The sequence below is a fragment of the Ctenopharyngodon idella genome, chromosome 6 (genome assembly GCF_019924925.1).
Source record: "Ctenopharyngodon idella isolate HZGC_01 chromosome 6, HZGC01, whole genome shotgun sequence".
Lineage (NCBI taxonomy): Eukaryota > Metazoa > Chordata > Actinopteri > Cypriniformes > Xenocyprididae > Ctenopharyngodon > Ctenopharyngodon idella.
Window position 1 is genome coordinate 27,216,064 of NC_067225.1, and position 24,461 is coordinate 27,240,524.

At 35.6% G+C, this 24,461-nt stretch overlaps 1 protein-coding gene across 1 annotated transcript in view; it reads left to right on the forward strand.

Moving 5' to 3' along the window:
* Positions 1–6,245: 6,245 nt before the first annotated feature.
* Positions 6,246–24,461, forward strand: part of LOC127514704 (contactin-4) — a 105,177-nt gene continuing 86,961 nt past the window's right edge. Inside the window, exon 1 of the mRNA XM_051897802.1 lies at positions 6,246–6,359. The gene's annotated coding sequence lies outside the window, so the exon portion shown is untranslated. The remainder of the gene's footprint in view (positions 6,360–24,461) is intronic.

The window sequence follows — 24,461 nt, forward strand, 5'->3', positions numbered from 1 at the left end:
TACTCACTCTCATGCACTCAAACACAAAGACAGGCATGTGAATTGCTGTGGTATCCACACAGTCCAGTGCATCTCCTACAATATCTCCCTGGCAGCAGGTAAGATGAAAGCAGTGTCTCTAGCAATAAATCTTAACCATGTTCAGACTTTATATGTGATGGCAAACACAGCGGTTCTCAAACTGGACATGACACATGGATAATACAATTTACAAATATGTTTGTACATATACAACTTACAGTATAATTTTTTCAAATTGGCGTTTTTATTATTATTTTTTTCATCTTTTATTTCTAATTTCTGATCAATATACAATTTGATCTATATACAATTATACAATGTGTCTTATACTTTAATGCATAGGCTACATTGAAATTATATGAATAGGAGATTTCAAAACACCACAATTGTGTTCTGTAAGCACATGCAGCAAAAGCTGATTGACAAAAAGTATTATATAAAAAATATTAAAGCACCACAACTAATTTTAACATTGGCAATAATAAGAAATGTTTCTTGAGCAGCAAATCAGCATATTTGAATGATTTCTGAAGGATCATGTGACACTTTAAAATATATTCAAATAGAAAACCGCTCTTTTAAATTGTAGTAATATTTCACAATATTACTGTTTTTACTCTATTTTTGATCAAAAACATTTTGAATGGTAATGTATATTTATTATGTGTTTTAGACTATAATGCTTAGACTACATTCTTACTTCGGCAGTGCAATTCATTCAAATAGATCTCAAGATGTCCATGCAACACAGTTGTGTTCCGCATGCCTACAAAAACCTGCTGAAATCTGATATGATCAACAAAAAAGTTAGATAATATTCCATTTACTCTCAAAGTAAGCATCTATATGCTCAATTTAATTTCGAGCTTTTAGCCTGGCCTGCTATTGACTGAATTCAGCTTTGAGCATAATTACCCAGCTTGACAGAAGAGTTTCAAGTACTTCTAGAAGGGAGAATTTTAATAGACCACATAGCCCCAAATTCTGAAATATATTTAGTGTTTATGGGTTTGAATTGGACAAATGTGGGCAAAAATGGCATATGAACATGAATGCAGATACATTTTTCTATTTGGCCATACGCATTCATTTTAAGAACAGGAATATTGTTTTTATTCAAAATATGGCATTATGTCTCTCATACAGTCTTCAAGCTTTTGCTTTCAAGTTTGTTTAGTTTTCTCAATGCTTAAAAAATTAGGGAACGTTATTGTAGGTGTTGTCACCAATGATCTGAAAGTTTGAGAACCACTGGTTTAAGCCATTGCTAGATGCTTTAAAAGTAGCATCCGTATAAAGCTGATTCCAAGTCATATCTGGAGGAGGTGTATGATTTACTGTGACATTTATACAAGGATGTATCTTGTCACATTAGGCAAAGAAAAGGTCAGTCTTTTTTAAACTTTTTAACTGAGGCCCTTGTTCTCAGTAGAGAACGAGTGTGTTTGCCAAGCGACACGTTGGGGAGTTTGATGACAGGACACATGACTCTATATGTGTCTGTGCTGAGTGTAAATGAGCTACAGGAGAACAAGTGGATGATAATGCAGCACTTTACAAAAAAGAGTTCATGCACTAATTGGAGTACGGAGGGATAATGCAATAATTATCGTTGAAAAAAAGGTGTGCATATATGCATTTCCTCACAATAATACAATTTAAGATATATGATAGTAATTTTCTGGGAATTTGTTTTTTATTAATTTGCATTTATGAGAGAAGCAGTGATGTTCATGAATGATTCTTTTTTCTTTTTCTTTTTTTCTTCAGTGAATCAGTTGATATAGTTAATAAAACCAGTCTGAATAATTCATTAACGAATTGAACTGATCTGGCAGCAGCAACTGTCAGTGAATAACTATTTCTTTTTTTTTTTTCTTTTTTTTTTTATCAATCCACTGTACTACTTTAACTACTGTTTATCAAACAAAGCTAGTATGGCTTCAGAAGTATTATATACACTATTGTTCAAAAGTTTGGGGTCAGTAAGATTTCTTAAAATGTTATTGAAAGTGCTTACTTTATCAAAATATAGGAAAATGTAATATTGTAGGGCTGCACGATCGTAATCAAATCGAAATCGCGATTTGGCTTAATTAGTGCGATTATGACATCGTAAAAGCTGCGATTTTTAATTATATAAACATGTACACAACGTGTTAGTGAAGAGCTGCTCTGTGATCAGTAGTAAATGATGCTCCATCTAAGAGCACTGCATTAGAAAAAGCAACACACAAATATGCAAACTTTCCAAACATGAGAAGCCTTTATGAACTTCTTTTCTAACCAAAGACAACATTTAATGTGTTTTTACTCCAATCTCTCTTCATAACGTCAGTTGAGTGTTTGAAATAGCATTTTGATTAGCATTGGATTATAAATATACTTTATTATTACGGAAATACCCGAGAAGGCTTGAAGAAAACATATAAACCATGTATTGTTGTAGTTGTCTGTTTATTGTATTCATGTTTAATCAATCAAAGCGTTTCTACCTTCTTTTTATTCAGTCACAGTGATAGCATGATTTCCTGGAACAACGTTTGTTATATTGCGTATATTTGGATCAATCCTATTCATGGTAAAAATAGGAAAAATAATTCCTTTCTCTAAAGAACTTTGAAGGGAACATACAGTATAATCAATATGTTTTTCTCCAGCGTACATAAGTGTACAGGTTTTTTTTTTTTTTTCACAGTGGATGCATAAGAGGTACATAGGTACATAGTAAGAGGTATATAGTACATATTAAATACATGGACTCCATTTTTGGTTTTGCATACCTCCTGACAAAAATAAAGAAATTATTGAGACAGATTTTTTAATCATAATAATATAATATTTGATAATAAATCCTTAGACCTTTCTAATGATTTATAGACATACTGCTTGCATGTTAACAGGTAACCCAACATTTTGTCATACAAGTTTTAAATATTATTTTCTAATTATTATAGTTATATTTATAATTAAATACTAATGCTAAATACTTTAATAATGAAAGTTATTACAACATTAATATTTCTTATTTCTTAATTAGTCAAAATAATATATTAGCACAACATTTCGGGGCCAAATTGTGCAGCCCTACAAACAAGCAAAACAAGCCTGGTATTGTTTATATATATATATATATATATATATATATATATATATATATATATATATATCATTTGTTTTATAAAATCACATTTTAAATCGTAAATCGCAATTTTAACCAGAAAAATCGCAATTAGATTTTTTCTCCAAATCGTGCAGCCCTATAATATTGTAAAATATTATTACAATTTAAAACAATGGTTTTATGTTTTCATACATTTAATATGTAGCATATTATGTGATGGCAAAGCAAAATTTTCAGCATCATTACTCCAGTCTTCAGTGTCACATGATCCTTCAGAAATCATTTAAATATGCGGATTTTAGTGCTCAAGAAACATTTCGTATTATCATTATCAATGTTGAAAACAGTTGTGCTGCTTAATATTTTTGTGGAAACTGCGACACTTTTTTTAGGATTCTTAATAAAGAACACCATTAATTTGAAAAAGAAATCTTTTGTAACATTATAAATGTCTTTACACTTTTGATCAATTTAATCCATCCTTGCTGAATTTAAGGATTAGTTCCTCAAAAATCTTGTTGTTTCTCTTTATTTTGTTTCTCTATGGCACTATTAAGACATTTACGAGTTGACTATTCAAAATAAAAGGCATCCATTGTCTCCCATAAAGCACTTTGTACATCTCTGTAAACCCAGGGGCGAACAGTAAAATGAGTCCCGGTTGGTTATTAAAATGTAGAACTTCGGTCAAAAGCGCCCACTAACCAAAGTCTGTTCATCTCCACCCACCTCCAGCTGCATGCACTGCATTAAGAGTCATTTTTAGAAGAGGCCAGATAGGCGGTAAACATCATAGCGAAGTGAAATAATGTGCCGAATCAACACCCTGCCATCGTGGTCTGTGTAAAAGTCACTTTCACACTCAACCTTCAGAATCATATAACACTCCTGAGCCAGTCATTCATCTGCAAGCTTCAGCAGTATCAGGAAGTTCATTGTGTAACGCTCGGTGTCCCACCGGAATTTGCGGTAATTACATGAAACGAATATCTTAATTGTATGAACGTGTCTGATAGCTGTATATTTGTCCTGGGTGTAGTTTATATTCCTGGAACTCTTGACACTCTCTCTCTTTCTCTCCGTCTTTCCCTGTAGATAATGAAATCGAGCTTTGCGGTATCCTTGCCATATCCTTTCTATTTCCGTTGGTGGTTTTTCGCTGGAGAACTTGGAGTATTGATACGCGAACAGTCACGGCTCAAGTGATACCCTCCGGAGGACAGTTCTTTGCATACATGTCCCTTTAGGTTATAATCTGTTATGTTAATATTACTTTTTTGCGCTTTTATACCTTGTGTGCCTTTGTAGCAAACACACAAAAAAGGACAAGCCAGCCATCTGCTTGCTTCCACACGTTTGGGAGATTGCAAGGGTCCTCATCTGTCTGCAGGAAAGGGTACAGAAGCCATCAGAAAAGGTCACAATTATGGTGGAAGAAAGTACAAAGAGACAAATTCCCTCATGCCAGGTCTTTTCCTGTACTGAAGAGAAATCTGTCTCTGACTGTGAGAGTTTGTTGCTAATGATGGTTGGAATTGAAAGACAATGAGGAAACCAGACAGCCTCTTTTCAAGAGTCTCTTTTCAAGGAATAAACCACAGAAAGGTTTCAGCAGTTGGCCTTGTGGGATGTGAGCAGCAAAGTTAAAAGACTTCTTTCAAATACAGGCCTATTATTAGTGCAGTATTTAAAGCATTAGATAACACTAAAATGACTCATCTATAAGTGACAATGAACAGATCCATGTAAATATATTATATTTTAAACAAAATATAGACTATATGTAAATACAGTGACCACCTAAAGTATTTGGACAAGTATCTGCAACTGATAATAAACCTTTTCACACAACTAACTTTTGCAGTCACTTTTAACCAATGGTGCCAAGGTGATTTTTTGTGGCTGTATAAAGTCAGTTCATACAAAGTGAAACTTCTTTGTCAAATGAGTTGCTTGAAAGTGTGTTTTTGCTATATTTCTTTATTTTGATTCTTTGTTTGACTAATTTGCTATAAAATGCAAAGACATATATTTGATTTTTTTAAATAAACCCAATAAATCTAAATGTCACCCAATAATACTATTACATGAGTTACATTGTGTAATAATAATAATAATCTATATTTTCATATATACATTTGAAGGTTTTGAGTTGGTAATATTTTTTTTAAATGTTTTTGAAAGAAGTCTCTTATGCTCACCAAGGCTGTATTTATTTGATCAATATACTGTAAAAACAGTAATACTGTGAAAATGTATTACAATTTACAATATTTTTTTTTTCTATTTTAAAATGTAATTTATTCTTGTAATGACAATGCTGATTTTTCAGTCACATGATCCTTCAGAAATCATTGTGATATGCTGATTCGGTGCCCAGATTTTTTCTCGTTATTATTATCAAAGTTCAAGCAAACCACATTTATTTTAAAGATAGTTTTTTGTAACATTATGGAAGTCTTTACTGTCACTTTATCAACTTAATCCTTGATAAATAAAAATGTTTTTTTGTTTGTTTGTTTTTTTGTTTTTTTTTTGTTTTTAGAAAAAAATCTCACTGACCCCAAAAGTTTGAATGGTATAGTAATCTGATCAATCACAAGACAATCAGAAAATATACTTTAACTTGTAATATGTCTAAAAAAGTGTTCACATGTCTAAGAAAGTATTACACCTTAAGCACTTGCAAAAAATGATGTGGTGTTTGCTAAATAAGAGCGTCTTTATTTATTATTAAGCTACTTGGGCAAAATTTTATGCCATTTAAGGAGCCATAGATGTACAGTATATTTCCAATGAGTTTAACTATGGCTATGACTGAAATACGCCTCTTTTCAGAAAGAATTTTCGTGCTAAACATTGACCTCGTGGCATATTTTCGACACCGCAGCCCTGACAGATACAAGTTTAAAAAAAAAATCATATTACAATAGAACGAGTGGCTACGGCTAGGACTAGCAAAACATCTCGACAACCCAGGTAGTTCATTTAAGCATGGATTTGGACAAATTAATCGTTTTCCAAATACAAGGTGGTTGGAAATATCATGTGTGAAGCAGGGGAGGGGTTTCGTTCAGTTAAGAATAGCCTACATGCGCTTTGAGAGGAGACAGGCAACAGTTCGGACAGCAGACCTCACTGTGTCTCCAACAGACCACATCGCTCCCCACTGTCTCCGTTCACTGCATTTACTGGAACCGAGCTTGATTTAAAGGTAAGACGATCCGCTTTCATATGTGCAATGTGTTTATCCAGAGATAAATGATATGATTAGTACATCTAAATGTTTGAAAAAGCATCTAACTGGTTGGTTATGTTGTATGGTGCGGGAATACGGGGACGCGCCAAAATACACCAAGCGTCTTCTGCATTTTATTAGAGTTCTCCTGCGAATCACTTACCTGAAGGACACTTATGTTCCTCACGTTACTCTATAGCATTAAATAGCGTTAATTTGAGGATCTTGTGAATTATAAATCAGTCATAGACGAGTTTTTTGTAAGTTTTACTCGTGTCTGTTTAGATTTGTTCGATGTGGGCGGCATTCTAAAATAATGTGATAGTAACGTTACTGTGCGTGCGTGTATCCGACCTGGGATGCGTCACGCACGGCGCGTTCTTGCAGCAAGACGTCGCGTAACGTTCTCGCGACGCGTTTTTAAAAGTTGAACTGTTTTTACAGTTCTGCCATTTTAAAGGGACAGTCCACCCCCAAATTAAAATTATGTTATACTTAATCTCACGTCGTTCCAAACCAGTTATTATTATTATTATTATTATTTTTAAATGAAACGCGCTCTGAATGGCATCCTCATTCTACTCACTTTAATTGTGTGGGGGAAAATGAATGCTGAACTATCCCTTTAAAAAACAGGAACAGCGCGAGACGCGACGCACCTACCAGAGACGTCTGTACATGTGTACATGATTAAAAGGTAGAGCAGACGGAACGCGTCCTGTGTGAACCCCAAATTCTTATTTTGGAATTTAATGTTCTGCTTTGTGAGATCAGGTGGGTTGTTACACATTGCTAACGATGTTAGGGTGATTGTAGTGGTTACTTTTTGAAAGTGTAAGTCTGACCATAGAGTAACACATCTATAGCCTAGCTTTGTGTCTATGTAACTATAATGTAACAACATCACAGTATGTGTATGTGTGATCATACTTAGAAAGGTTTGTATTCACTGTCCCATTGTGTGAAATCTTTGTGTGTCCAGTTGATGTATATTGAAAAGTACTTCTGGTAAGCCATTATATATAGTTAGATGAAACGCTAGTGTGGATGTTTTGTATCAGATTAAATAAGAGAACCTGATGATTCATGATACTAGTTCTGTTATCCATTAACGTCATCAATATAAAAATACATTAAGCCAGATGTGATATGCTTATAAATCTCACCCTGCATTAGAGCACTTCCTGGTCTGCCTTAAAATTGTAGCTTTAAATACTTCTGGGAGAATGCTTGAGATTCCCAGGAGTATTAATACCAGAAGCTGAATAAATAATGAATAGGACGAGGGAGTGTGTGCACTTGCTTTGTCTGTATGTCTGATGTCATTCTGTATGGTTGATTATTGAAGTACAGCAGCTTCACTTGCCATGTCTCCAGATGGTGTTGAGTGTATAACCTTCTGCTAACATCTGCTAATAAAGCAACTTTCCAGAGAGATAACTCTTAACGTATCAGCTTCCCCCTACCAACGCACACACTTACCAAAGCTATGATTTTGAACTGAGCATGCACTGCACTGGCTTCCTTCTGTTGACTATTAGTATTGATATAGTGAACTGATCCCTTATGCCAACAAAGTATGAAAATTTAACTCCTATTCCAAGGCTGTAGGTTTATACTTTATTTATATTACAATAACGGTGATTACAATAACTTTTTTATTTTAAAAATGATTTTTTTAGTTATTTTAATGTGTTTTTATGGCATGGAACATATGAGAATTTAAAAAATGGTAATTTCCAAATGTTACAGTACAGAGATTTCTGTAGTATTAGTTATGCCCGGCTGTAAAGTTATTCTTGGAAATTGCTTAAGTGTCTTTTTGACTATTGGTTATTGTTATCCAATAGCCTGTGCGGCCTAAGTGACGTGAGTGGAAAAGGAAAGTTGTTTTAGAGGAAAATGAATAGGGTTAATTCATTTTGATATCATGTTGACTTTAAAAGTCCTCAAGGCCTGTTCACACCAAGGACAATATCTATAACAATAACTATGACTAAAGTTTTAATAATCTTTATGAGAATAGCAAAGTCCACACCACAACTAACAAAAACAACACAGAAGAATGATATCTTTGGAATTGCTTTAAGAATCATTTTTTTCCCAGCTGACGAATAATAAAAACATTGATAAAATATCATTAAAAACATTCTGTCAATCAGCACTTTTAAAGCGTCAGATGACATACCTGCAGCGTGGCTGGACTGTTATCGTTCATTCGTGTGGACGCCAATTTAGTTATCATTATAGCTGATGTTCTTGGTATCAATCTGTGAATGTTCTTGGTACAGTCTGTGAATGAATGACTGGACTGGAAAGGTCATAGAAGTTTATTGGTTAAAAGTGTGGAATTAGGATGAGATTTTAGCTCTGTAGTTGTGACTAGTGATGCACCGAAATTTTGGCAACTAAAAAATATTTGTTTGATATTGAAAAATTAAGTTGTTTCATAATGAACCAAAGTAGTTTTGGACAGCCAAAATCATTGACAGAAAGAGTGACATTTAATCATCGCTTCTCTGATTATGCGATTTGACCTTGTCAGTGTCTATTTCATGCACACAACGGAGATACAGTAAACTACAACAGGTAGTCAACAAGCCTGTCAGCAGTGTGGAGCACTTCACTGTAACCAAAAATGAAGCTAGAGAGATATGTAAAATTGTTCATCTGAAATACTGATAGGCGACTAGCTGCCAAAGACTGGTTTCATTTATCACCTGAGAACCTTGCCCAGAATAAAGCTAAATTACCAAAATTTAATTACCGAAACTTTATTCCGATTTTGGCGTTTATATAAATAAAAAATAAATAAATAAAAATTGTTGCATCAATACATTTTCTGCTTGTTTTTTGTGTAGTGTAGATTACAAGCCACTCCAGCTGTGGGATTGAAGTCTACAGGCCCTAATCTCCAGCAAGGTGATAGTGGTCTTAGGCCACATTTACATTACATGGTTTAAGTGACCCAATTCCGATTTTTTCGGAATCGGATACATGCATTTTTGCATAATTGCGTCTGCCATATAAGTGGACAGATCAGAAATTCCTGTCAATGCGGGTCGTAAGTCAGGTAGGTAGGTGACTCTTTTCAATGGCACAATGGAGGACGAAGGCTCAACCCAATGTTTTTCTGACCTTTAAAGATGGTGTGGAAACAAAAGCTTGTATTATTACTTTGTCTGCGTCCATTTCAAAACCCGCCATTTTTTTCTTTTTCAGCCTAAGCTTTTCCGGGTCAGTACATGTACCTTAGGTTGTTTCACCGAGTGTACAGTATAAATGCAGATATTGGATATGGGTCACTTTTAAAAGAAGATGTAAGCTGGTCATCAAAAAATCGTATATAGTCAACAAATCGGAATTGGCCATCAAGACCTGCAGATTAAATGTGGCCTTGGTGATTGATGGCACACGCGCCGTGGTTGAGCACCTCCAGCAAACCACTGTCTTCTCATGCCACAACTCACATATCATAAGCAACTGGCTCTTTGTACAATTCACCATTTCCCTTTGAAAATAATACATGATTGTAGTTTTACAGTTTTTACCTTAAATGTTACAATGGAGTCAGTTAATGTGTTTAATATATATTAATATATTTAGCACTTTACAATCAGCCAGATGTAGCATGTCTTGAATATATTAACCCTATAAAGCCTACTGTATCGTGTTTGATTTGCGAATTTCTAAGGCCTCTAAATTATCAACATAATCAAAACATGATTAAAAACCTGTTGTACAAAATCTACTACATGCTTTATATCGTCTGGTTGATAGTTCTAATTCTAAAAACGTCCCCCTTCAGGTCGTGGTACATGTGTCTTTTTACTGTAAAATCTTTAATGATTTTTATAAAGTAAGCATAAAAATAACTTTTATATTTTAGCAATATTTAAAGATGAACACTTAGTGGACCAAAGCAACTTTATTTTATTATGTATACATCATTTTTTAGAAAAAAATCATATGAAAATGTATATCAAAAAAATAAACATCAGGCTTTTGATGAATGTTTATTTGTACATCTCTCAACCATGGTTCATCATTATATGGCATTGCATTATATTTTTTTTGTCCCTCACAATAAAAACGACAAAACTTTATTTAAAAAACAAGCATTTGAATATAATCTAAGACATATTTTTGGAAGATATAGAGTGACAATTGAAATTATATGCATTTACATACTATAAGTAATCTTCTATACTGTTATACAGATCTCACTGATTTATATTACAAGCTATCAGAATTTCACCTTAATTTTTCACCATATAAATACCAAATTGCATATTTTTGCTCATTTTGGTCCTCTGAATAAATTTGAGGCATTTTTTTTTCTCCTGGAGTATGAGCTCCATATTCTCACTGTATCATACTATATGAGCCATAAAAGCCAGATGTATCAATTATGATAACATTTTTTATCAATTATTGTCTAAAGGTTTAATAATCTGTTCCATTAAAAAATAAAAAATACTATTTTATATTTATGACTATTATTTCATATGCCAGGCTTTACAGGGTTAGATAGAAAATTATATATTGGATCCAGCATGTGTGTGCAGACGTGGACCCAAATATGCATGTTATGTGACATTTAGCAAGCATTTCCCATGGGCGCTGATATGATATGCTTAAAAAGGACGTTTGAAGGTACTTGAGAGGACATTTGGCTAGTTTTGCAGATGTGATTCTGCTGCCACAAAAACCAAAATAGTCAAGTACACCTCCGAAAACACAAAGTTATTATTGCTTGCTAAACAAGCTCACCAAGATGATGAAAGAACTTAATAAGAAGCACTCTCTTCAAAGAAAGGCATTTCTATTTCCGCTGGAACAAAGATTGGCACTCTCCAAAGTGTTTCCCAAGGTGAGTTTTGAAGATGGAGATGCTTTAATTGGTTCATGTTGAGACAAATAGTTTTTCCAGTAGAGTTATGGAGAGGGTGCCAGACATGTGGTGTCCACACCTTGGTTTGATTTGTTTTGAACCTGTAATTTGCTTTTCTCAGCAACTTTTTTTTTTTTGGCCCCCACCCTTTCAGTCACTTGCTCCGATTTAATGCTTCTTGGCAGTATGCGCAAGGTTCATGAATAAATCAAAGCCCTCACTGTCAATGCTTAGAGCAAGAGGGAATGGAATTATCATGTTCTGTACAGTTTTCATCCGAAAAGTACTTTCATCATTCTCCTCTTCCCCCCATGCTAAAGATATTGCGAGCTGTTAATGCCACAGTACGTTAGAGAAATATAGCTTATTGGCAGCTTTATAAATATTTACCTGAGTCATATTTTTATTCATCCAAATAATAGTATTCATCGTCCATTAATAATCCAGGCCTTATGGTGAACCGAACAGCAACTTTTTGAGTTGTCACACAGTTCCTTTCCTTTGAGAAGGCTTTCAAATTGTCCTCTGCCAGTGGTCTATTTTCAACTGTACATCCTTTGAGATTACTGTGGTATCATCCTTTCTGAAAAGGAAGGTTTGATTTATGGTCCTGAGGAAGAAAAGGAACTGGGGAAAGGCTTGCCATTGTTCCTCCTAAACAATAGTACTACAATAGGACATGTTTTACATTGCCTTTTTAAATGGTTGCAAAATCTTCCCTGATATCTGGGAGTGTAATGCAGCAAAAACCATTTAATTGGAATTTTTGTGCATAGAAATGTTCTAGTAAACTAGCATGGCACCAGTGAAGTATAGGGAAAGAACTATGGCACCATAATCAAAGTTTACAGCTGCAGGCTTGAGTGGATTTACTGTTTTAAAATGCTTTTGAGGTCTTGCAACAGATTTGGTTTTGAATTTATAACCATATTTGCCATAATTTTGGTTTTTTGTATGGCCATTAAAGTCAGGAGAACTTGTAGCTCCTCACACACAATGGCCTCTCTTGCTTCAGGGGTCTTTGAGTAAAGTTCAAGTTGAAGGATATACCCACTGAGTGTTTCTAAGATTTGCATGCAAATTTCTCCCTCTAGCCTAATGATTTCGCTCTAACAACTATTCTGAGGCTTGCGAGGCTCATTTCAACCTTTAAAGAGTTTACCGGCTCATCTTTGGGATGCATAGCCAGCAGTGACAGCCGGAAGTGTGCCTTTGGAATTTTTTTAGAAAGACTTTCTTAATTATTTGTGGTGCAAATAATGTATGTTAAGAGGATTATGAAGTTTCCTGTTTAATTTACATTGCATTATCTGTGTATTATGAGTAGAAACAAAGTTAAATTGCAAACTTAAAAAGTTTCTTTTTGTTATTAAACTACGCAAATGGAAGTAAGTCATGCTGCATACAAATATACTGATATATGTTAAATTGCGATTTCACTTTTTTTTAACTTTAGTTAGTGTGTAATGTTGCTGCTTGAGCATAAACAGTATCTGCAAAGCTACAGCACTGAAAGTTCAATGCAAACGGAAATATTGTCTTTTAAAGAATTTTCTGTTTAAGGACTACAACAAACGGCTGGTAGGAACTACAACAAGCTTCTTCAAAGGTTGGTGACATCACTAACCCTAGAATTTACATAAATCCTGCCCCCGTGAACACGCAACAAAGGGGGTGAGGCCATGCTACTGCATTACAGTACATAACACAAATGCAATGGCATGTCATAAAAGCAAGATGACAAAATGACAAGTTATAACCATAATTAAACTAAACTATACCTGTTCTATCTTCATGCAGCATATATTCTCTGGCTCTGTAGCATCTTATAACAGTTCCCACAGGAGCGATTTATAGATTATCATAACAGAATATGCTAATCAATGACTTTAAGATAGTTAACTCCACATCAGCTACATAAATTCCTCAACTAACCGTTCAGAAATGTCCTGTTGCATTCAAAATGTTGTCATTTCTTCTTGAGTCTCACCATCAGTGTCCGACTCTGTTTTGAAGTTTCTGACATTTTCAGTGAATCTGCATGAAGCAATGTTAATCGGAGCTGCTAAGTGCTAACATGAGCCTCTGAAACTCCATCCTCTTTTGAGAGCAGCAGCTCATTTGCATTTAAAGGGACACTGTAGGGTATTTTGAGCTAAAACTTCACATACACACTCTGGGGACATCAGAGACTTATTTTACATCTTGTAAAAGTGGCATTATACCACCCCTATAAGAAATGAATATACAGCATTTGTTTTATTGCTTTTAAGGAGCATTTTATTAGAAATAAATCTGAAAGATTCCATGCGGTGGCAGATACAGTAGTAGTGTTACACTTTATTTCGATGGTCCACTTTAGACATTCTACTAACTATAACTTTGTAACTACTTGTCAACTAACTCTCGTTAGAGTATTAGTAGACTGTTAGGTTAGGGGTAGGTGATAGGGTTCAGGTTAGTAGAATATGTTGACATGTACTTGCTAAGTTACTTATAGTCAGTAGAATGTCTGTTGTTGGACCACAAAATAAAGTGTTAGCAGATATTAAGCAGACAGTCAGCAAATACTCTAATGACTGCTACTGTAGTTAACATGTAGTTGCAAAGTCACTTATAAGGGCTTTTCACACTGCGCTTGACCCCGTTATCGTCGTTCTAAACACCACTTTTAATCCCGTGTAAAAAGGAACATCCGGAGAAGGGTTAGCACCACATTTGCTGTGTTAACCCCGCATTGCGATGGCAAACTTGTACAGTGTGAAACAATACGGTGTTAGAATGTTACAGCTAGATGCTTAGCAACAGACAACCAATTGCACACTCATATTTGCCTGCTTTGGACAGTCATGGAAACACTGCGCGTTGTATATAAACAGCAAATTCAGCGTTTGAGAGATAAACACGACAATTTGAGTGAAGAAGAGACTGTTTCATTCTTACCTTTATAGTCCGAGATGTCCATTCAGTATAAGCTATGCAAGGATACACAATGCTAGAGCTATGTTAACAGGTCGTGTGCTGCGTTTATCCAATCAGTTACACTGACACCGCAAATATGCAAATAAGAACTTTAACCTAGGGTTTAGGAATGTACAGTGTAAAACATAAGCTTATGAATACAGAGGATTAATTGTTAACTCCGGGTAAATTATGAGCAATGTGAAACGTGAAGCACGATAACCCAGGATTCCATTTACCTGGGGTTTAGAATGACCTAGTCTCGCGTAGCCAGTCCTTCAGACTGACGGCAGAAGGTCTGGACTCTATTGCAGCTTTCATTGGCTAAGGACCGCCCAAGAGGATGTTTGACTGACATGTAAAGCAACCAATCAGAGTTTGTTTTGTTCCACGTCATGTTTAGGGGCATGAAAATGAAAGTCGATGTCCCTACAATAACAGTGCATCTATAAATTATTCATTCAAGAACATTGTGCAAGTTTACTGCAACAAAGGAGCTGCTAACTTCACATACTTTTGAAAATCCAGCGTTTATTTGATCCTGATAAGCGCTCATTGTCACAGTTGTAAACAAGGTGGCATTCTTCTATGAGGGGGTTTGGCGTCACGGCATTTGTTTCCAAGCGGACCATTAAAGAACGCTACACACACGTCTCCCGGACATCCTGTAGAATTCAACCAACCAGATGACGACTTCGATACTGCTAAAGTGTTTCCAGATAAGTGTGTCTCATATGCATCAGACATTCAGCCAATGGTCCGTGGGCGTGACGTCTGAGGCTGAGACTAAGAATAACCCAGGGTTAACTATTTCAGGTGTGAAAAGCCCTATAGTTAGTAGAATTTCTAAAGTGGACTATCAAAATAAAGTGTCACCAAATTTTGTGTTTGTGGGAAATGGCTGTTGGCTAATAAAGTTGACTCCCATCCATGGTTTGTATGTATAACAACAGTATGAATCCTTTTGCATCTTTATTAAACATGCAAGTGCAACAACATAGACTCATAAATGTTTCAGTGCACCATTTCTAGTGAAGTTATTGGAACATGAAAACTCTTACTGAAATGTCCTTTGTTGGGTGGGTTTTCTCACAGGGTGTCTGCCCCTTTTTAAACTTTATGCATGTTTTAGATGTATAACAAACAAAGGCCATACATAATGTAGTCCCATCAGAGTCACAAACTGCATGACACTGATTTTTATAGTTCTGTCTGTGTTAAGAGTTCTGACAAGTTTTATCTAACGCATTCATGAAGCACAATCCCTGTGTCCCACTCCAATGTACAAAAATCAAGTATGTGCCAGTCAAAATGTCATGCCAGACTTATCGAGCTTAGCCATGTTTCAGGGGATCAAAATGGATATGTGTAGACCTGCGTGCTATTTTTATGAGTAGGTTAATTCGTCCAACCTTTTTGTAATGCAGTCATCTTCAGCACAAGTATTAACATCACATTAACTCCGAATGAAATTTCTGAGCTTCACTCCACTGCGGAGCGACGGGGATGTAATTGAGAAAAATCCCACAGGAAACGGTTGGAAAACTGCTAGTCTCGTATTAACTTTTTTCATCTCTTGCCGCAAATAGCTTAATGTACCATTGCAAAAGGGAGGCTTCATTCATTTCATAGATTCCCCATGTTACCACTCGGCTCCAAATGTCCAAATCAATCAGCGTGGTTTGTGATGAAGACAGTGAGCTTCTATTTGACATATTTTATCGAGATAAAATCCATATCCGTGGAGGTGAATTCCAGCATCATCATGGGTTGAATTACAGAATCCATTCTGCAAAGTAGACTGATGCTAGCCTGGTCATGATTTGCTTTACTGGTACTTTTTTCTTTTGTTCACTGATGAAGAAGCCATTAAGGATGAGCAAAACTACATGTTTTCAAAATCGATTAGCCAGTGGGTTGCCTGTACGACTAGTCGACTGAGGCCTTGTTTACACTAATACGTTTTCATTTGAAAACGCACCTTTTTCTCTGTCTGTTTTTTGGCCTTCCGTCCACACTATGTTTTTGTCCTGCGGAAATGGAGCTTTTGAAAAACACTCTCCCAAGTGGATACATTTGAAAATGCTGTTTTTGCATTGTAGTGTGGATTATGAAAACAGAGGTATTCGAAAACGATGGCACGTTTAGTCACATGACTCTATTATTCTATGTTTATACCGGTATTGTGTCTGTTATGTGCTATTCACTTTCACACTGTTGCTAAAGATGTGTTACTTGTAAACTCTTCATATCACAGTCCTGCAAAGATGATTGCAATTGCTGTCCTGTGACAAAACATGAGGGTGTTTTAGACCAAATATAAAATGGTTATTGAGTACGACCTGGATGCATAAGTGAATGGTGAGATATTTTGCTACATAAAATGATCCTGCCAGAAGAATGGCGTGAAATGCCTGTTCAGTCTGTATCATCTCATTGAGCTTTTATGAGGCCTTACGCATGCGCAGTAAGGTGAATTTAGTGTTTTTCCAACATTTTAGCGTCAATGTGAAGCTTTTGGAAATAGCTTGAAATCGCTAATGTGGACAGACAGCGTTTTAAAACGAAAACGCCATTTCAGATGTATCCGGATTAGCCTGAGGGAAACCTTGTATATTTGGCTGGTTTCAGGTTAAATTGATGCTGATCAGATGTGTTAATTTGGGGTTGTTAATATAAAACGTTAAAAAACGGCCAGAATGGAGTCTCATAACATAGTTTTTTAATGTTTTTAAAACTTTGACAATTTTTAACTTGACATGTCTGATATATTATATAGCTATATATTGCCTCTTTGTTGCCATCTCTGTTTGAAACCTGCAATTGCAGTTGTTTGTGGAATTATTATCTTTACGTGCGTTTTGCCTCGGCACGGCTCCTCAGTGCGGATGAATCTAACGTTTGCTGTTAATCACCACATCGGTGTGGATATGTACTTTGGAATCACAGATTGTAGTCTTGGAAGTATGACCAAAATAAGAATTTTCACCAGAGAATGTCACCTGAACAAGTAACAAATCTGCCACTTTTGTTCTGACTGAGGGGAAAAAAGCATTATAGTAAATCGCGCTGCCAATGGTGATTAAATCTAACGATCACTTAGCTCATATCACATCAAACCATGCAAATTCTTATTATTGTTATACTTTGTTCTCAAATTGTTAATGTTAACAACATCAGGATTGCGTGACTATGTGTATTTAGTGTGTATTAGCGTTACCTGTAGATTTCAATTTCTGTACAGTCTAACGTTAATTTGTCATACCATACAATCCACCATCAAAATGATAAGTTTAATTATTGCAGCTGCTGTGAGAAAAGGCTATAAATGATCCGCCTTTGAACACTGGCTGGTTATGTACATGCTCAAAAATTGACTTTGGATCATTTTTAACCAAAAAAAGTTACGGACAGCAGCTTTAAGAATGCAACTTTTCCAATATTCTGTGTATATATGTATATTTTACATTTACATTTATTCATTTGGCAGACAGTGAGTTTATTAATTCTAATTATATAACTGTGACAATGCTTTTTTTCCCCTTCTAACAGCCCAAGTTGCAAATGAATGAAACATTGCACAGGAGCTCAAACAAACAGAATGCGTTAGAGACACCCGTAAAGTAGGCTAAGCATTCTCTAAAATGTGATTTTGCAATATTAGGGTAGTGCTGTCTATAAGAAGTGGGATTTTAATTTTTTTCCTTGTACTTTTATTTTTTTAAATCTTATTCTGATTCAGATTTTTGGAGTCCACATATAGTTAGCTCTGTTGATGTTGGTTTGCTGTGATAAGATGCACCTAATAAGCTTATAGAGTATTTGGTCTTAAAGTCAAAGCTGTAATTTTGTGTAGCAAGGTGTGTATTACATGTATCTCTGTTTTGCACATTTATATATTTATTCATTTATAAATAAAAAATCAAATAGCTGAAAGCACTTAAAAAGACAAATCTGGCTTTCTGATTCAAACCTGGACATAAACAAAAGGTTTTGAAAAACTGAAGAAAAAAAAAAGTTGTGAAAATGAACAATGAATGGTAAAAATGTACAATGAATAAGAAATAGTTTATAATATTAATATCTACTATTTAACTTAAGGAGTTCAGAATTTCCAATTATATGCGAACATTATATATTACATATTGTTTTTTGTTTTTTTGGCAACCATGCAAACCACTCAAAAGCTTGGGCCCCCAGACGTTCGGGGGCCCCCTGCTGGCCACAGTTGATTTAATGAATCGTTCTGTGATCTGCACATCTTTTTTTACATAGCAAATAACACATAGCCAGCTAATCAGGACTTACAATAAATCATGTCACAAATCCCTTGGTGGTTTACAGTCTACGATTACCATATGACAAACAGAGAAAATACACCGGAATTGGTTAATTTTTTAAGTGAATTGGTGAATTTGTATCCATCTTCTGTCGTGTGCATTTTGAAAGACGAAGCAAATTAGCACTTATAGCGATGGACTGCGCTCATGGATCAATATCCACAGCCATTAAAGAGCCCACAAGAAAGGAACTGCACGCATCCCTGTGTACTTAAATCTGAATTTTGCTTGTGGCATCTGATAATGAGATATCAACAGGAAGCTATCAAATTGACTTTTGCATGATATATTACATCATGTTGATTGGATGCTAAAATCTGATCAGTCCTGCCTGTTTAGTAGTGAAAAAATATTAGATGATCTGATCAACTCAAATTTAGTTAGTGTACGACATCTCAATCAATAGCTTAGGAAAAAGCCCTGAAACGCATGTTAGAGTGATATTTAAAAAGTCACTCTCATGATTAAAGCTGCACACACTAAATAGATTTCTAATGAGCTGTTTCTCTGATGGACTGCTTACATCTGCAATAAACTGATGCCTGTCCCTCTTAGTGCTAATCATTCAATCAGAGAATTTGCACACTGAAACGCAGTAAGAGAGGATGGAGGATTGTGTGTGTGTGTGTAAGGAGGAGTGTTGATTATCCTTGACTATTAGTGTCGCAGCAATGGTCTTATGGTGCTATTTTAACTTGACAGCTGAAAAGGGAACAGAGGAGAAATTCACTACGAGTGAATTGCTATTCATTTGCACATGCTGTCTGTGTTGTCTTAGCTCCAGATTCACTAAAAGAATTGTACAAACCATGTCGTAAACACTGCCAAAATTTAGCAGATGGGTTTTGAAGGGGGACATTTTGCGATTTATTTAACAATGAAATATCAATTTGAGTTGAAAAACGATTATTTTTCAGAAATATTTGACCACTGATTGCCACGATTGACCAGTCAGAATCAAGTATTCAAGAGAACCATTTAATAAGTCCAGTTATATTGTTGTTCTTCAACATTTAGTCACGATTTGATGTTCTGCCGCGATTGCTAGAAAATATTCAAAAACATTTTGGACCCCATTGACTTTCATTATATGCTCAAAAACATTCTTTAAAAAAAATCTTCTTTTGTGTTCCTTAGAAGAAAGGAAGTCATACAGATTATGGGTGGGTAAATGATGAAAGAATTTTCATTTTTTTGGGTGAACTACCCCTTTAAATAGTCACCGTATGGCATTATCTCCTGGTTAGACTGGTACATTCTGAACACAATAGTGTTGCAACCTTTATTGAAGTAAGGCTACATCTCGTATTCCATATGGTCTTTGACATTTTCTTAAACCTATGTCTAGCTGTAGTCTGTGTGTTCCATTCATCAGTACCCGCTTGTTCTATCGTCAAAACGTCTCCACTCTTTATTTTCCAAGGCAACGCAATGTTCTACCGAAGTGAAAAATAACTCAAGACATCTGTGATTATTCCAAACCTTTAAACTGTCTTTTTCTATTACACTTGCATTGGCGTGATTGATTTAACTTTATCTTCAGGGCCACAACGTGCCTTCGTTTTCTCCGCAGTCGGCTTGTTTATGTTTGTAGCGGTTTGGGAAAGCCTTTTTCTCTCTCTGCACTGGAATGGATTCATAATGTGGCCCAAAAGCATGACAGGCTTGGCTTTTGCGAAAAGAAAAAGCTTTTCTTTCTCTTTCTGTTGCTGCCAGCACTTCTGGTTCAAGACCTTTGTAGTAGCCTTCATTTCTCTGATTTATGCATTGTGGTTTCATTGAGGTGTAATGAAAAAAAGATCAACACAAAGGCTTTGAAAGCTCACAAAAATTGTTCTCCGATAGAAACAGGCATATCTAAGCAATGCTTTGGGTTAGTAGAAAGTGTCCTGTAAACACGGGTAATTCTGAGGATCTACCGTCCTGCCATCTGCACCTTCACGTATATAAATCACAATCTGATCTTTTTTTGCTTAAGAGATAGCGACCGTAATGCAGTCCCCAGCTGGTATTGAACCAGAACGCAATGTTCTTGGCAAGGGAATCCTGATTTCCCAACATGGACCTACGATTGCAGTCCATAAATCATTTGGAGCGCCTAGTTGGAAGTGCCTCCTCCTTTTATTGGACACATTGGTTATTGTGCACCAACTTTGTCATTGGTATTGTCCCTGAGAGAAGTTGCAACTGCTTGTGGCGTTGCCTGAATATGTTCAACTATATTAAAGTTCTCTGAACCTGGTAGCATTCTATTCATCTTAGCATTGCACATATCGACTTGTAACTTTATATTGTAATGCCAGAAATAACAACAGCTACGTCTGGTGAACCTCTGGAGCTCATTTAAATTTGACTCTCAAGAAACTTGGGTTGAGACCTTCTAGATCCCTGGTGAGGTCTATGATCTACTCCAATGATAAAATCTGGGAAAGTTGCTGAATCCAGGATGGATTGTCCGTGAGCACAAGGTCTTGGAGACAATGGGAGCTCATGTTCCACTGGGGTGTAAAGATGATGCCTCATTTTCAGCATGGCTTCACAGAGTAGAAGCTCATTATTTTGTGCTTGAAAGAATCTCACAGATGGAGACTCGTTCTTGGGTTTAATGTGGATGTACTAAAGGACGAATCTTGTACGAGATTCCCAAGGGAGAATTTTCATGGGTGAGTGGGAGTTTTTGAGAGCAGGCTACAATCTACTATTATATGGAATGCGGCCCAATGTGTGCCAATTAGACCATAATCTACCCATGTGAGGGGGAGAAAATTATTAAAGGAGACATTAAAGTGGCAAAGGGCCAGTGTAGGAACTGAGTGCTGAGGCGACAACAACACTAGTGCACTGGTAACTAGACTGAATATACCTTTAATAATAATGAATAATAATAAAGTTGAAAGTGAGATTCTCTTCACTGACGAGCCACTTACTTTTACCACTTTGCTGTTGTTATGTTTATTCTGGACCACATTTCAGATTACTGGGCAATCATTACAGTTCTCAGGTGGCCATAAACAGGTTGTTAGGACTTAAAATGGTGCTGGCAAATTTGAAAGAACCATAATTTTAGCCATAGCAGAAACGTAATGTTAGTGCCCTAATTTCTACTCATCACATTTCCATTTGCAGACGTACAATTACTCGACAGGCTTGAATCAGTCACTGAGGTAAATTGTTTATCTGGCAGAGTGTCACTTTGAATATGTTTAACTGGCCACTTTAGTCAAGTGGTATGACAGATACTGGATTTGATATTCAAATTGATGGTGATGAAGAAAAAAGACACTTTAAAAATATTCATAATTACTTAAAGGGGTTAAATGATCTAAATCCTAAAATAGATAAAAATAAATAAATATCTAAAATTGACTGATTCTGATTATCTAAAAATAAATAATACTTAGTTAAATTATCTAAATATCTTTAAGCATTTGCTTAAGATTACGAAGCAGAATGACATAAGACAGGGGTTTCTAAACTGAACACATTAGACATAAATAATAATAATAACAATTATTATTATTATTATTATTATTATTATTATTATGTTTTAACTACAACCTGAATTCCGGAAATGTTGGGACGTTTTTTTTTTTTTATTTGAATAAAATGAAAAAAGACTTTCAAATCACATGAGCCAATATTTTATTCACAATAGAACATAGATAACATATCAAATGTTTAAACAGAGAAATTTTACACTTTTATCCACTAAATGAGCTCAGTTCAAATTTGATGCCCGCTGCAGGTCTCAAAAAAGTTGGCATGGGGCAACAAATGGCTGAAAAAGCAAGACATTTTGAAAAGATTTAGCTGGGAGAACATCTAGCAACTAATTAAGTTAATTGATATCAGGTCTGTAACATGATTAGCTATAAAAGGGATGTCTTAGAGAGGCAGAGTCTCTCAGAAGTAAAAATGGGCAGAGCTGTGAAAGAGTGCGTAAAAAGATTGTGGAATACTTTAAAAACAATGTTCCTCAATGTCAAATTGCAAAGGCTTTGCAAATCTCATCATTTACAGTGCATAACATCATCAAAAGATTCAGAGAAACTGGAGAAATCTCTGTGCGTAAGGATGTGTCAATGACATTACTAAATGGGCCCAGGAATACTTTCAGAAACCACTGTCGGTAAACACAATCTGCCGTGCCATCTGCAGATGCCAACTAAAGCTCTATCATGCAAAAAGGAAGCAATATGTGAACATGGTCCAGAAGCACCGTCGTGTCCTGTGGGACTGTTTCAAAGTGGAAAAGTGTTCTATGGTCAGACGAATCCAAATTTGACATTCTTGTTGGAAATCATGGACGCCGTGTCCTCCGGGCTAAAGAGGAGGGAGACCTTCCAGCGCGTTATCAGTGTTCAGTTCAAAAGCCAGCATCTCTGATGGTATGGGGGTGCATAAGAGCATAAGGCAGCTTGCATGTTTTGGAAGGCACTATGAATGCTGAAAGGTATATAAAGGTTTTAAAACAACATATGCTCCCCTCCAGACGACGTCTATTTAAGGGAAGGCCTTGTGTATTTCAGCAGGACAATGTAAAACCACATACTGCAGCTATTACAACAGCATGGCTGAGTCCAGGTGCTGAATTGGCCTGCCTGCAGTCCAGATCTTTCACCTATAGAAAAAAATATGTCAAAGACGACCACAAACTCTTCAGCAGCTGGAAACCAACATCAGGCAAGAATTGGACCAAATTCCAACACCAAAACTGCAGAAACTCATTACCTCGATGCCCAGACGTCTTAAAACTGTTTTGAAAATAAGAGGAGATGCTACACCATGGTAAACATGCCCCTGTCCCAACTATTTTGAGACCTGTAGCAGGCATCAAATTTGAAATGAGCTCATTTTGTGCATAAAATTGTAAAATTTCTCAGTTTAAACATTTGTTATGTTATCTGTGTTCTGTTGTGAATAAAATATTGGCTCATGTGATTTGAAAGTCTTTTAGTTTTAATTTTATTCAAATTTAAAAAACGTCCCAACATTTCCAGAATTCGGGTTGTAATTACAAAAATAAAGACAAATATATTGCTGCTGTAAACTGCAATTGTACTGTTAAAAAATAATATTTGTTAATAATAATAATAATTTTAATTTACACTACCAGTAACATTATTTTTATGTCTTAAATTCTTCACTTTCAAACATTAAAACCCTCAAGCTTTAAATTTTTCAAATCCTCAAGCTTTAATTTTGGCAAAATACTGATCTTGTGGTTTTGTGGGCAGGGGTTCGTAAGAAAAATTTAAGTCATTTTTAATGCTTTTAAGAGCACTCCAAAATGAGTCAGGCACTGGTAAAACATCTATTATTATATAATATAAAAATTTTGCCACACTACACAGAAATGAATGGTTGTCAAAGGAGAAACATGTTCTTGACTGCCAGAATGTGCATTTCCGCCATCCACAGTGGCTAACTGAGCAATTGTTTTGTAGAGCTGCGACATAAACTAAAGTAGACTGGCTATTAGAAAAAGGTCAAATCGAAATGTCCTGATCCAACATCCTGTTTCAATAGGAAATATGTCAATATAGGAAAGAAAAGTCTTGGGGTGTACAGACTGTCCATAGCTGCTGGAAGCTGCTGCACATTTGCTTTTTTAGGATTATGTTCTCAGCTTGAAAACCAAGCTTTGAATGAATCGGTGCAGGACTGTTAGGTACAGTGATTAAATATTACAATATTTAAGAATCATGGATTCTTCATTTTCACCATTTCATGCTTTTTTACCAGTTTTAATGTAACTATGAAAAGCTAATGATAGCTTGAGGGACTTTAGCTGTGAGCTTAGCCTGCTCTAGATTCAACAGTTATACATACCCTGCTGCTTTTATAAGAGCAGTTACTTGGATTTATTAGCATGAATGTATA